The sequence below is a fragment of the Marmota flaviventris genome, chromosome Y, assembly GCF_047511675.1.
Source record: "Marmota flaviventris isolate mMarFla1 chromosome Y, mMarFla1.hap1, whole genome shotgun sequence".
Lineage (NCBI taxonomy): Eukaryota > Metazoa > Chordata > Mammalia > Rodentia > Sciuridae > Marmota > Marmota flaviventris.
Window position 1 is genome coordinate 7,525,979 of NC_092519.1, and position 12,870 is coordinate 7,538,848.

The window sequence follows — 12,870 nt, forward strand, 5'->3', positions numbered from 1 at the left end:
TAGTCCCAGCACTTCTCAGACCATTTTGTGAAAGTGGGGAAGCAGTTGTAGCTTAAAATGAATCACTATTTAGACTTTTTATGAGAGATTAGAAACCTGCAATGTTCCTTCCTGCCTCTCTCTCTCCCTTCCTTCCTTCCTTCCTTCCTTCCTTCCTTCCTTCCTTCCTTCCTTCCTTCCTTCCTTCTCTCTTCCCTTCCTCCTTCCTTCCCTTTTTCTCTCTTTCTGTCTCTGTCTCTCTTTCCTTATTTTGGCTTGTTCTAAATGTGCTCTTATTTTGTGTACCTAAGACCCAATGACCACCTATGTTTTACTACCACCTGGAATGGTGGGCACACAAGGAAAGGGTCTACCTAGGCTCAATAATGGGAATATGGTATGAAATCAGAAATTACTGGCAGTGACAGGAGCTGCAACTGCTGATCTGTTGATCTGCAGAGCACAGAAAAGTGAAGGACACTTTCATGGACCTGTGCAATCTTTAATTGGTAATATAGAGCAAGGTCTGTAAAAACGGTAGTTGAATGGGTCAATTTTGGTTGGAAAGATGCTACTGGCAGCATCACACCATGGACCTGGCCACCCCCACACACACCCAGAAGTCTCTGCAGGATCTACTGACAAAATCTGAGTACTTCCCATAAACCTCACCCAGCTCGTGGACTGCCACTCTGAGAATAAATGTGTGTCATAAACTGAATCACTCCTCAGGCTACACTGGTGAGAAGTTAGCAGCTGCTTCTATATCTACATCCCCAACTTCAAGTACAGAAACACAGATATTGAGGATGAATTCTGCTATCAAATATACAGTGCTTCACTGGTACTAGCAGGCAAGAAGAGGCAGGGGTCCACATAAAGACTCCTCTAACAAATTTCGTTAGTTTGGGTCAGAGCTGAGAACAGACAAATCGTACAATAGTTGAGTACTACAGATTTCCTTATTGTTGGAGGACTCTAAAATTAAAGCCCCAGAAAGAAACACCTTCATTTAAAATACTTCAGCAAGGAGAAAGCTGAATCATTTTTATGATTGCTGTTGCTTTGGCTGATTTGTGTAAAACATTTGCTGTGTCTTCCCTCTTTACTTATTTTTACATAGAGCTGTATAATTTTGTATTTTTAATTAATTGGATTTTACCTTGATACTTCTTTTCTGATTTCCCATTTCTACCCCCCTCCCTTCTCTTACAATTCTTTCTCTATTTTATGTTGTCTCCCCTACCCCATTTTTAATTTCTTTCCTTTCTTTTACCTTTCTAATATAATTTGGTTTTCAGAAGACTAGTTTAATGCTTAACTTTAAGTCTATACTATTTCTTATCTTCTTAACTCACTGGTTATTAGATCTGCAGAAATCATTAGTAATAAATATTTTAATATATGTGATATATGGTTTGCTTCTGAGTTATCATGTAACTGGTGGGTATTCTCTCCTCTCAAAGTGGATCTGGTGAAGGAACGAAGTACTTTGAATAAAAATGTTTTGGTATGAAGTCATACTCTCAGCTCAGGATATATTGCAAAGAGAGAACTGCTTACCAATTCCCTCATGGAATAGAGAAAAAGGAAACCATCACAACAGATGCATGACTTCTGAAATGTGGAATCAACAAGAAGACTCCTCTAAAATTTATGAATGTCTATTCACATATATCAGAGTGGATTAAAGGATGGACAAATAATTTTAAAAAAAAATGATTGCTAAAATGATTTATGATTTAAAAGATAATAAAGGAATGAACTGAGGGAAAAATACAATGTATAAAAGAGTACTTCAGTAAAGATACACATATTCTCAAGTATAAACAAACAGAACCTATTAGTGAGAAAGGTGTGTTGACATGATCCAGTAGTATTGTATTGGGGCCAATTTCAGCTTTTACATTGAATGATGTTTGATTTATGTGATTAGGTGCACCAATGTTTTAGGCATAACTATTTAAATTAATAATATCTTCTTGTTTGATTCTTCACTGTAGCAATACATAGTGACCTTGTCTCTTAAAATTTGGGCTTGATTTCTACTTTGCTGGACATAATGTAGATACTACTACTTTACAAAATTCAGCACACTTTTATGATAAAAATATTTTCAAAAAACTAGAGATAGAAGGGACTTAACACTGTAAAGACTATACAGTATAACAAAAAACAAAGTCCAAATCATACTGAATAGAGAAAAACTGAAAGTATTTTTTTTCTAAAACTGAGAACAAGTCAAGGATATTCAATATAGAATAAAGAAAAATAAAATTATTTCATTTCCAGGAAAATGGATGGAAATAGAGAGCTTTATCCTAAGTGAAATAAACCAGATTAAGAAAATAAGGTGTAGGATGTCAGGATGTCATCAGTACCTTAACTGACAAAAGTCAGGTAGAGGTATTGTCGGTGAGAGTACTAGTTAGTCTTACAGCTCAGGAAAATTTTCCAACATGAAAGAGCCTAAAAGACTAAATTTTCACATAGTGAAGTTAGTGAGGACTCCTCAACTTCACTTCCCACTTCTCTTATTCACCTTGAATTGACACTGGGGCATCTGGCTTGCTGCTTATCTACCCTGTTCTGTAATTAATGCCTCAAATTCTTCACACCTTCCTAATTATTGAACAATGAAAATTTCCTGGGCAAAATACAGTAACCTAAATTTTCTAAATCTCTTATAATAAAGCTTCAGGTTTCTTTTTGTATTGTCACAGTTTCCATTAATTTATCCAAAATATTATTTGAAGTATGATATCTTTGGCTGAGGCATTTTTAGTTCACAAAGAGTCTGTGACAAATGGAATGATGGAGGATTTGAAGACAAATCATAAGAAGCTCTCTTTTAATCATTCCTCAGATTCACATGTAAGAGTATGACATGGCCTACACTTTCTTTCACTCCTCATTGAGATATAACCAGCTTTTCTATTCATTATCCATAAAGAGCATTTATGGACTTTCTAAGAATACAGTGGTGGAAAATAAAGTAAATCCAAGCCTGTAAAGGGTAAGTGAGAAACATTAATTCACACTAATGGGACCGTATGGGTGTATAGTATTATTGTGGTTTTCAAAGTGTCCTGATTTGGGGTGTACTTTATAAAAAAGATTATGAAGTGATTTTTTTAAATGTTGGTGTAATATAAGATTATTCCTGCCTAACAGAAAAAAATACCAAAGTTTTTCTTTGCATGCAGATACAACCCAACTATACCAAGTCCTATTACTTTTAAAATTTTTTTTAAAATTTATATATGACAGAGGAATGCTTTAAAATTCCTATTCCACAAATAGAGCACAATTTTTCATATCTCTGGTTGTATACAAAGCATATTCACACCAATTCATGTCTTTATACATATATTTTAGATAATAATGTCCATCATATTCCACCATCATTTCTAACCCCAATACCATTTCCCTTCCCCTCACTCTCCTCTTCTCTATCTAGTTCATCTATTCCTCCCAAGCTCCCCCTTCCTACCGCCCTATGAATTAGCCTCCTTATATTAGAGAAAACATTCTACATTTGGTTTCTTGGGATTGGCTAACTTCACTTAGCATTACCATTCCTAACTCCATCCATTTATCTGAAAATGCCATAATTTTACTGTCTTTTATTGCTGAGGAATATTCCATTATCTATATATGCCACATTTTTAAAAATCCATTTATCTATTGAAGGGCACCTACGTGGTTCCACAGTTTTGCAATTGTGAATTGTGTTGATGTGGCTGTGTCAGTGCAGTATGCTCTTTTTAAGTCCTCTGGGTACAGACTGAGGAGAGGGACATCTGGGTCAAATGGTGGTTCCATTCCCAATTTCCCAAGAAATCTCCACACAGCTTTCCATATTGCCTGCAGCAATTTCAGTCCCACCTGCAGTATATGAGTGTACCATTTTTCCCACATCCTCGCCAACACTTATTGGTGTTTGTATGAATAATAGCTGCCATTCTGACTGGGGCGAGATGAAATCCTCGTTTTGATTTGCATTTCTCTAATTGCTGGTGATGATGAACATTTTTTTTTTCATATATTTGTTGATTAATTGTTTATCATTTTATGAGAAATGTCTGTTTAGGTCCTTGACCCATTTATTGATTGGGTTATTTGTTTTTTGGTGCTTAGCTTTTTGAGTTCTTTATATACCCTAGAGATTATTGCTCTATTTGATGTGTGACAGGTAAAGATTTGCTCCCAAGATATAAGGCTTTCTATTCTCCCCACACATTGTTCTTATTTTATAAATTTTTAATTTAATTTTATTTTTTGCTAAGAAGAATTTTTTTTTAGTTTGAGTCTATTTCATTTTTTTTATTTTTGATTTTAATTCTTGTGCCAAAGGAGTCTTATTAAGGAATATGGGGCCTAATCCCACATGATAGAAATTAGGGTCTATTTTTTTTAAATACTAAATGCAGGGTCTCTGGTTTTATTCCTAGGACCTGGATCCATTTTGAGTTGAGTTTTGTGCATGGTGAGAGATAAGGGTTTAGTTTAGAATCAAGTCATCAACAAAGAGTGCCAATTTAAGTTCTTCTTTTCCTATGTGTATCCCTTTAATTTCCTTCTTCTGTCTAATTCCTCTGGCCAGTAACAAGAGCTATGTTAAATAGAAGTGGTGAAAGAGGGCACCACTGTCTTGTTCTAGTTTTTAGAGGAAATGCCTTCAATTTCTCTCTATTTAGAATAATATCAGCCTGGGCTTAGCATAGATAGCATTTATGATATTGAGGTATGTTCTATTATCCCTAAGTTTTCATTTTGTTTAATATGAAGGGGTATTATATTGTGTCGACTATATTTTGTCAAATGCTTTTTCTGCATGTATTGAGATAATCACATGATTTTCATCTTTAATTCTATTGATGTGATGAATTACATTTATTGATTTCCATATGTTGAACCAACCTTGAATCCCTGGGATGAATTCCACTTGATCGTGGTGCACGATCTTTTTGATGTTTTTGTATTCGATTGACCAGAATTTTATTGAGAATATTTGCATCTATGTTCATTAGAGATATTCGTCAGAAGTTTTCTTTCTTTTTTTTTTTTTTTTTTTTTTTTTTTTTTTTTTTTTTTTTTTGATGTGTCCTTGACTGGTTTTTGGAATCAGGGTGATATTGGCATCATAGAATGAATTTGGAAGTGCTGCTTCTTTTTCTATTTCCTGGAATAAATTGAAGAGTGTTGGTATTAGTTCTTCTTTAAAGATCTTGTATATCTCAGCTGTGTATCCAACTGGTCCTAGGCTTTTCTGGGTTGGTAGACTTCTGATGGCATCTTATCTTTTGTCATTTGAAATTGAGCTGTTTACATTGTGTATATAATCCTGATTCAATTTGGGCAGATTATATGACTCCAGAAATTTGTTCATGTCCTTGATATTTTCTAATTCGTTGGAGTACAAGGTTTCAAAATAATTTCTAATTATCTTCTGTATTTCTGTAGTGTCTATCACAATATTTTCTTTTTCATCATGTATGTTAGTAATTTGAGTTTTGTCTGTCTTTCTCTCTGTTAGCATGGCTAAGGGTCTTTCAATTTTATTTTATTTTTTTCAAAGAACCAACTTTTTGTTCTATCAATATTTTTCAATTATTTCTTTTGTTTCAATTTCATTGATTTCAGCTCTGATTTTAATTATTTCCTGTCTTCTACTGCTTTTGGTGTTAATTTGTTCTTTTTAATCCTAGAGCTTTAGATGCAATTTTAAGTCATTTATTTGTTGACTTTTTTTTCTTTTAAGGAATGAAATCCATACAATGAACTTTAGTCTTAGAACTACTTTCATTGTGTCCAAGAGATTTTGATATGTTGCATCTGTGTTCTCATTCACTGCTATTTTTTTTAATCTCCTCCTTGATGTTTTCTGTAACCTATATTCAGTAGCCTATGATTTAGTCTTCAGGTGTTGGAGTGAATATTATTTCTAATTTTATCATTGATTTCTAATTTCATTCCATTATGATCTGATAGAATTCAGGGTAGTATCTCTACTTTTTTATATTTGCTAAGATTTGCTTTATGGCAATATTAAATGGTCTATTTTAGAGAATGATCTTTTTGCTGCTGAGAAGAAAGTGTATTCACTTGTTGAGGGATGAAATATTCTATATATGTCAGTTAAGTCTAAGTTATTGATTGTGTTATTGAGTTCTATATTTTCTTTGTTCAGCTTTTGTTCGGAAGATCTATCCAGTGGTGAAAGGGGTAGGTTAAAGTCACACAAAATTATTGTGTTGTGTATTATGTTGTTGTCTATTTGAATCTTGAACCTGATACTCTTTTGTTTGATGAATGTAGATGCTCCATTATTTGGGGCATATATAGTTATAATTGTTAAGTCTTGTTGGTGTATGTTTCCCCTAAGCAGTGTGTAGTGTCCTTCTTTATTCTTTTTGATTAACTTTAGTTTGAAGTTTACTTTATTTGATATGAGAATGGAAACACTTTCTTGATTCCACAGTCCATATGAGTGGTGTGATTTTCCCCAACCCTTCAACTTCAGTCTGTGAATGTCTTTTTCTAAGAGATGTGTATCTTGCAATGCATACTGTTTTTTTTTTTTTTTTTTTTTTTTTAAATCCAATCTGCTAGTCTATGTCTTTTTATTGGTGAGTTTAGGCCATTAACATTCAAGGTTATTATTGAGACATGATTTGTATTCCAAGCCATTTTGTTTATTTTTGGTACTTAACGTGACTTGGTTTCTCTTCTGATTAGATTTTCCTTTAGTGTAATCCCTCTCTTTGCTCATTTTCATTATTGTTATTTTATTTGCTCTTCTTGGAATATTTTGCTGAGGATGTTCTGTAGTGCAGGCACTCTAGATGTAAATTCTTTTAACTTTTATTTATCATGGAAGGTTTTTATTTCATCATCAAATCTAAATCTTAGTTTTGCTGGATATAAGATTCTTGGTTGGCATCATTTTCTTTCAGAGCTTGGTATATGTTGTTCCATGATCTCCTGGCTTTGAGGGTCTGTGTTGAAAAATCTTTTGAGATATGAATTGGACTCCCCCTATATATGATCTGATTCCTTGCTCTTGCAGCTTTTAAGATTCTATCCTTATTCTATATGCTAGGCATTTTCATTATAATGTGCCTTTACAAATTCTATTGTAATTTTGTACATTTGTGTTCTGTAAATCTCTTGTATTTGGTTTTCCAATTCATTCTCTATGCTTTGGAAATTTTCTGATATTATTTCATTGGAGAGATTGTGCATTCCTTTGGTTTAGAACTCTGTGCCTTCCTTTTTCCCAATAACTCTTAGATTTGGTTTTTTGATGCTGTCCCATAATTCTTGGATGTCCTGTTCATGGTTTCTTACTATCTTCACTGTGGGATCAACTTTATTTTCCAGATTGTATACTTTGTCTTCATTATCTGATGTTCTTTCTTCCAAGTGATCTAGTCTATTGGTCATATTTTCTATTGAGTTTTTTAATTTGGCTTATTATATCCTTCATTTCAAGGATTTTTGACTTTATTTTTTCCAGAATCCCTATCACTTTCTTGAAGTAATCTTTTGCTACCTGTATTTGCTCTTATCTCTTTGTTGGAGTGATCAATTTGTGCCTGTATTTGCTCATTTAGGTCATTCTTTAATTCACAGATACATTTTAATTATGAATCTTCTGAACACCTTCTCTGACATTTCATCAACTTTGCTGTCCATGGGCTCTGTTGTTACAGTATCCTGGTTTGTTTGGAGCACCTTTCTCTCTTGTTTATTAACGTTGTCTATGTGTTTTCCTTACTTGCAGTGTGGAACTGAGATTTCACAGTTTCTTCCCTATATTCTGGTAGTATCCATGCAGATTGTCTGTACCTCACTTTGACGTTGGGCTTCCAGAACCTGCTGGTGTCCCTCAATGAATGCTACTGTATCTAAAGTTGGTGGAGGCAATAGCCTAAGTAATTTAAGATAATAATTGAGGTGCCCCAAGATGGAAACAATGTCTTACAGAGACAATGTCTTACAGCCCCTTACAGAGGGCTGAAAGTGTGGGCTTCATATTCTTTTAGATGTCTGCTCTGAGTTGCAACTGCTTCTAGGCCCTTTTGACAAAAAGTTAGGGGCTACTGTATGGGGAAGGCTATGGAAGTGACTGCAGTGTCCCAAGATGGAAGTGGTTTAGTCTTAGGCTCCCAGGTTTTCTGGGGGCAAACTTGGACCTACCCTGGACCTGGGTTCTGTGCAAGTAGGTGTGGGTGGACCTGGTCAGGGCATTGGCTTCCATGGTAGTTGTGTGCCTGAGTCATGAGCAGGCTGGTGTGGGTGGATCTAGGCTGCTAGGCTTGACCTCTCCTGTTAGTCTGCTGGACAGAAGGGGCGGTCCTATGCCAGAGGCTGGGCTCTGGTGGTGGCCTGCAGGTGGAGGGGTGAACTCAGGCCTCCTGTGAGCCTGGGTCCAATGCAGGCTTGTGTGGGTGGATCTGGGCTGGGCCTGGCCTCCCAGCAGTTGGCAGTCCTATATTGGAGGCTGGGCTCTGGCCCCAAGTCTTATTTCTTATTATCAGTAGAATTCCTGCATGTGAAAGGTGACTATTCTTTTGATAAAAAGTATTCTTCTTAGCACCAGTAATATATAATATTACATTACTATTTTTAACTAAATTAAAAATAATAATAGCCTTTATTTTTTAAAATAAAGTGAACAACTGATCCATGATTGGAAAATAACACATGCATAAAAGTGATAAAATGATATATATTTGGGGGATTTACATTTATAGTCCCAATTAAGAGAAAAAAATAGTTCAATTTTATTTTAACTCTGTTCTATCAGTCTTCAACTAATTTATCATCAACCATTTGGACAAATTTTAACACATTTCAATATAAGTTGGTCCTATATACTGTAATCAATTTGAAACCCAAAATGTGTATTTAATTGTAGTAATTTTTCACACTCTAACTTGTGAAGTCTACCTAGGTTGTAGTGCTCTCTGAGTGTGTGTGTACACACACACATATGTGCATAGATGAGATTTTTCTAACAATTTTCCCTTATTTTCTAGGTCTCCCCTCCTTTACTAGAGTTGGGGTCTTAGAAAACCAGTAGGTTCAGTGTTTAACTACATTACAACATGTGTCATTGTACATAACACAAGTGAGTTCAATAGGCATCCTGAAAAACTCTCATGCCTTCTAATTATTTTATTAACCTTTCTCCAGCAGTCTACTTCCTGAGAAAATGTTATACAAACCCTGTTGAATTGAGGCTCATCAGGAGCTCACATATGCTTTTTACAAATATTTATGTTATATACTTCTACTTTGCTTCAGGTTGTCTTTATCATATCTCCTATAATGTTGCGAAGTTGGCCTACCCCACTCAAATTTATTTTATCAAAAAGGCACATTATACTGACACCCAGAATTCAGCCTAAGTCCAGTTGCCTTGGAAACCAGTTTACTTGGCTTTATGAATGGCAGATGGTACCACCTTGTAGGGAAGATATAGAAAATACCACCTCTAATCTTTGACTAATTATGAATTCTCTCCATTATTTTATGGCACTCTTTCTTCCATTTGTGTGTGTGTGTGTGTGTGTGTGTGTGTGTGTGTGACACACACACACACACACGCCCCCTATACTTATAGCCATATCCCCATATCTCATATCTGTATAGATTTTAGGTGTCAATTTGACTAGATTGAGGAATTCTATTATGGTTTCAATCTGGAATGTCCCACAAAGTCTCATGTTGAAGACTTGGTCCCTCATGTAGTAATGTTCAGTTGTGGAGCTATTGGAAAGTTAATGGATCAGGAGGAATCTGACATCAGTGGATCAATCCATTAAGGAATTAATAAACTGATGATTTTGGGGGGAGTGATCAAAGTTATAGGAATTAGAGCCTAGATGGAAAAGTCTGTCACTGGGAGCATGCTTTGGAAATGTATATCTTGTTCCCATACCTCCCCTTCTGTCTCTGCTCCTCTGCTGTCATGAGGTAAAAAAGTATTTTTTTCCATCATGTTCTTTCACTAGGACATTCGACCTCACTTCAGACCCAAAGAAGTGGACCCAACTAACCATGAGTGAGATCTCTGAAATAATGAGCCAAAGTAAATCATTCCTCCTGTAAGTCATTTTTTTTTTCCTCAGGCATTTTATCCCAGATGCAGACAACTAACTAACACAAATACCAAGAAATATGGCAAATAATTATTTCTTGTTTTTCTTTGAGAATGTTTGCAATTTGTGAATTTGGTGGAATGAGAAGGGAAGATCTGTGTTCCATGTAGTCAGGGTAAACTCAGGCACCATTTCAGCAGGGCTTCCAAGTAGAAGAAAAAGAGAAAATGAGTTTTTCCTCTTTCCTGGAGCTGCATTAGTTTGCTCCTTGTACCTATGGATATCTGAACTCCACGATCTCCAGTCTTGGGTCACCAGAACTAATATTAGCAGGTCCCTGGATTTGTAAGTAGTCAGCATCAGACTGAAAAAAACACCAAAAGTTCCCTAGTATTGATACATTGATACTTTCAGACTTGGGTTCAACCATGCCAAGGGGATCCCGGAGTTTGCTACTTGCAAATGGCACACTGTGGCATTTCTCAGCTTCAATAACTATGAGAGACAATTCCCTTAATACATCCTTCCACAAATATATCTATCTATCAATCAATCTATCTACTGAACCCTTATTGATCTGTCTTTCTGAAGAATTTATATATATATATATATATATATATATATATATATATATATATATATATATATATTTCTATGTACATTCTATGTATTAAATAAATCACACTATATATCTTCATAAATGTACTTTGGATAATGACATCACATTCCACCATCATTTGTAACCCTCTGACCCCTCTCTTTCCCTCCCAACCTTCTGCCCTATCTAGAGTTTGTCTATTCCTCCCATGCTCATTCTCCTAATACCACTATGTGTCAGTCACTTTATATCAAAGAAAACATTCATCATTTGTTTTTTTGTTGGGGGATTGGCTAACTTCACTTAGCATTATCTTCTCCAACTGCATCCATTTATCTGCAAATGCCATGATTTTATTCTCTTTTTTTGCTGAGAAATATTCCATTGTGTACATATGAATTGGTTTGAACGAACATACTTTATATACAAACAAGCATATGAAAATTGTATTCTGTGTAATAAGAATTGTAATGCATTCTGCTGTCATGTGTTTAAAAATAAAACAATTAAAAATAAATAAATAAATAAAAATTAATATTCCTTGAAAAAAATAAATCACACTATATAAATGTAGTGTATATCTATGTGTCATATGTACTGTATATTTGTCTATATATAATGACTTATAAAGAAAAATAGATCCATATCTACCCAGATAGACTTAGGAATATATAGATTATCTATTATCATATACATATCAATATTTCTTATATCACATATATCTGTAGATTCATTCTGTTTGAAATATACAGGTATAATTGATGTATTTGAGATACACATGTTTCTTATTTGTACATGATATATATATATATATATATATATATATATATATATATATATATATATGGGAGACATATTTTGCTGGGAGCCATTAGCCAAGTAGGTATGACAATTTCCTTGCCAGCGTACCCCATGTTGCTTAGTGGAAGGACTCGTGGAAATAGGACATTTTGCAGTGACATTGCATGTAGGTGACCTTGCTCAAGGACCAGGGCGGTTCCAGGTTTAGGGCATTCCCTGTTTAGGATAATGGGGTTTAGGGCATGCCAGGTTTAAGATTATTCCTGCTGGGAATAGGGCGTATCCTGCTGCCTGAGTTCCCCTTGAGTTCTCACGGGATTCAGACAGTATTTTTTGGGAGACAGAAGCCCAGTGGGAGTGGATTTGGGCAGAAAACATGGATTTCCCCAGAACGTGATTGTAGACGGCTGGTGTGAGTTCGGGAATAAAGAGTTGCTGTTTGAATCTATAAGCTGTGTGGTGGCTCGTGATTGTGTGCCCAGCCAGACTGTGGCATTTGTGCCCAGCCAGACTGCGGCAATATTTTATATCTATTATATAAAGAATGAGAGAGAAGATGGCTATGCTATTTCATGATAACCCCTCTTATGGCTGTTAATAAGTCCCACATAGAGGATTCCTACAACTCTATCTCTTCCTCTATCTTTAGAACCTTAAGCTACTTAAAATTTATTTGCCTTAGCTTTGATGCTTTATTCACAAGTCTGAAAAACAGGCATAACTCTGATTAATTTTTGGTTAATGGCACCACTATTTCCCTATCAAGGAGCTTCAGGTGTTTCTATGTCTTCACCCTTTGATTAGCCTTGCCTAACATATAGTTAAAGACATTTTATTTCCCTGAAATATAATCTTCCCTCAATATCATGCTTCTGATATTTCTTATGATGATTGCCTTTTCCTTGAATTACTGTATTTTGTATTATTTTCCCCATAAACATTGAGTATTATGTATTTTTATTTTGTTATTAAAAATAACTTTGGTCATATTGTATTAATCTCTATAATTATGAAAGACTATATTTCATGATTTGTAAATTAATTTTGTGGTTGTTCTCCATCCCAGTACCTGAATCAAATGTGTTTTTTCCCCTGAAGTACATATATAAATTATTTCCGTAAATATTCTCCTATTTATAATCTCCAAACTGTGCTAATATTTTTCTTTTCCCACATCTATGTAAGGTATAATTGCAATGTCTCATAAATTTAATAACCTACTGCTTTGAAATGATCTTATACTTTGTTTTAAAACTGATACAGCAATTAGTGTGACAGACAGGATATCACATTATGCCATACAGTTTGATCACATTTTCCCTATGTTATTTATCAACTAGATTTTATGTTTATTTTAGTCAGGACTGGATCACCTTTAAA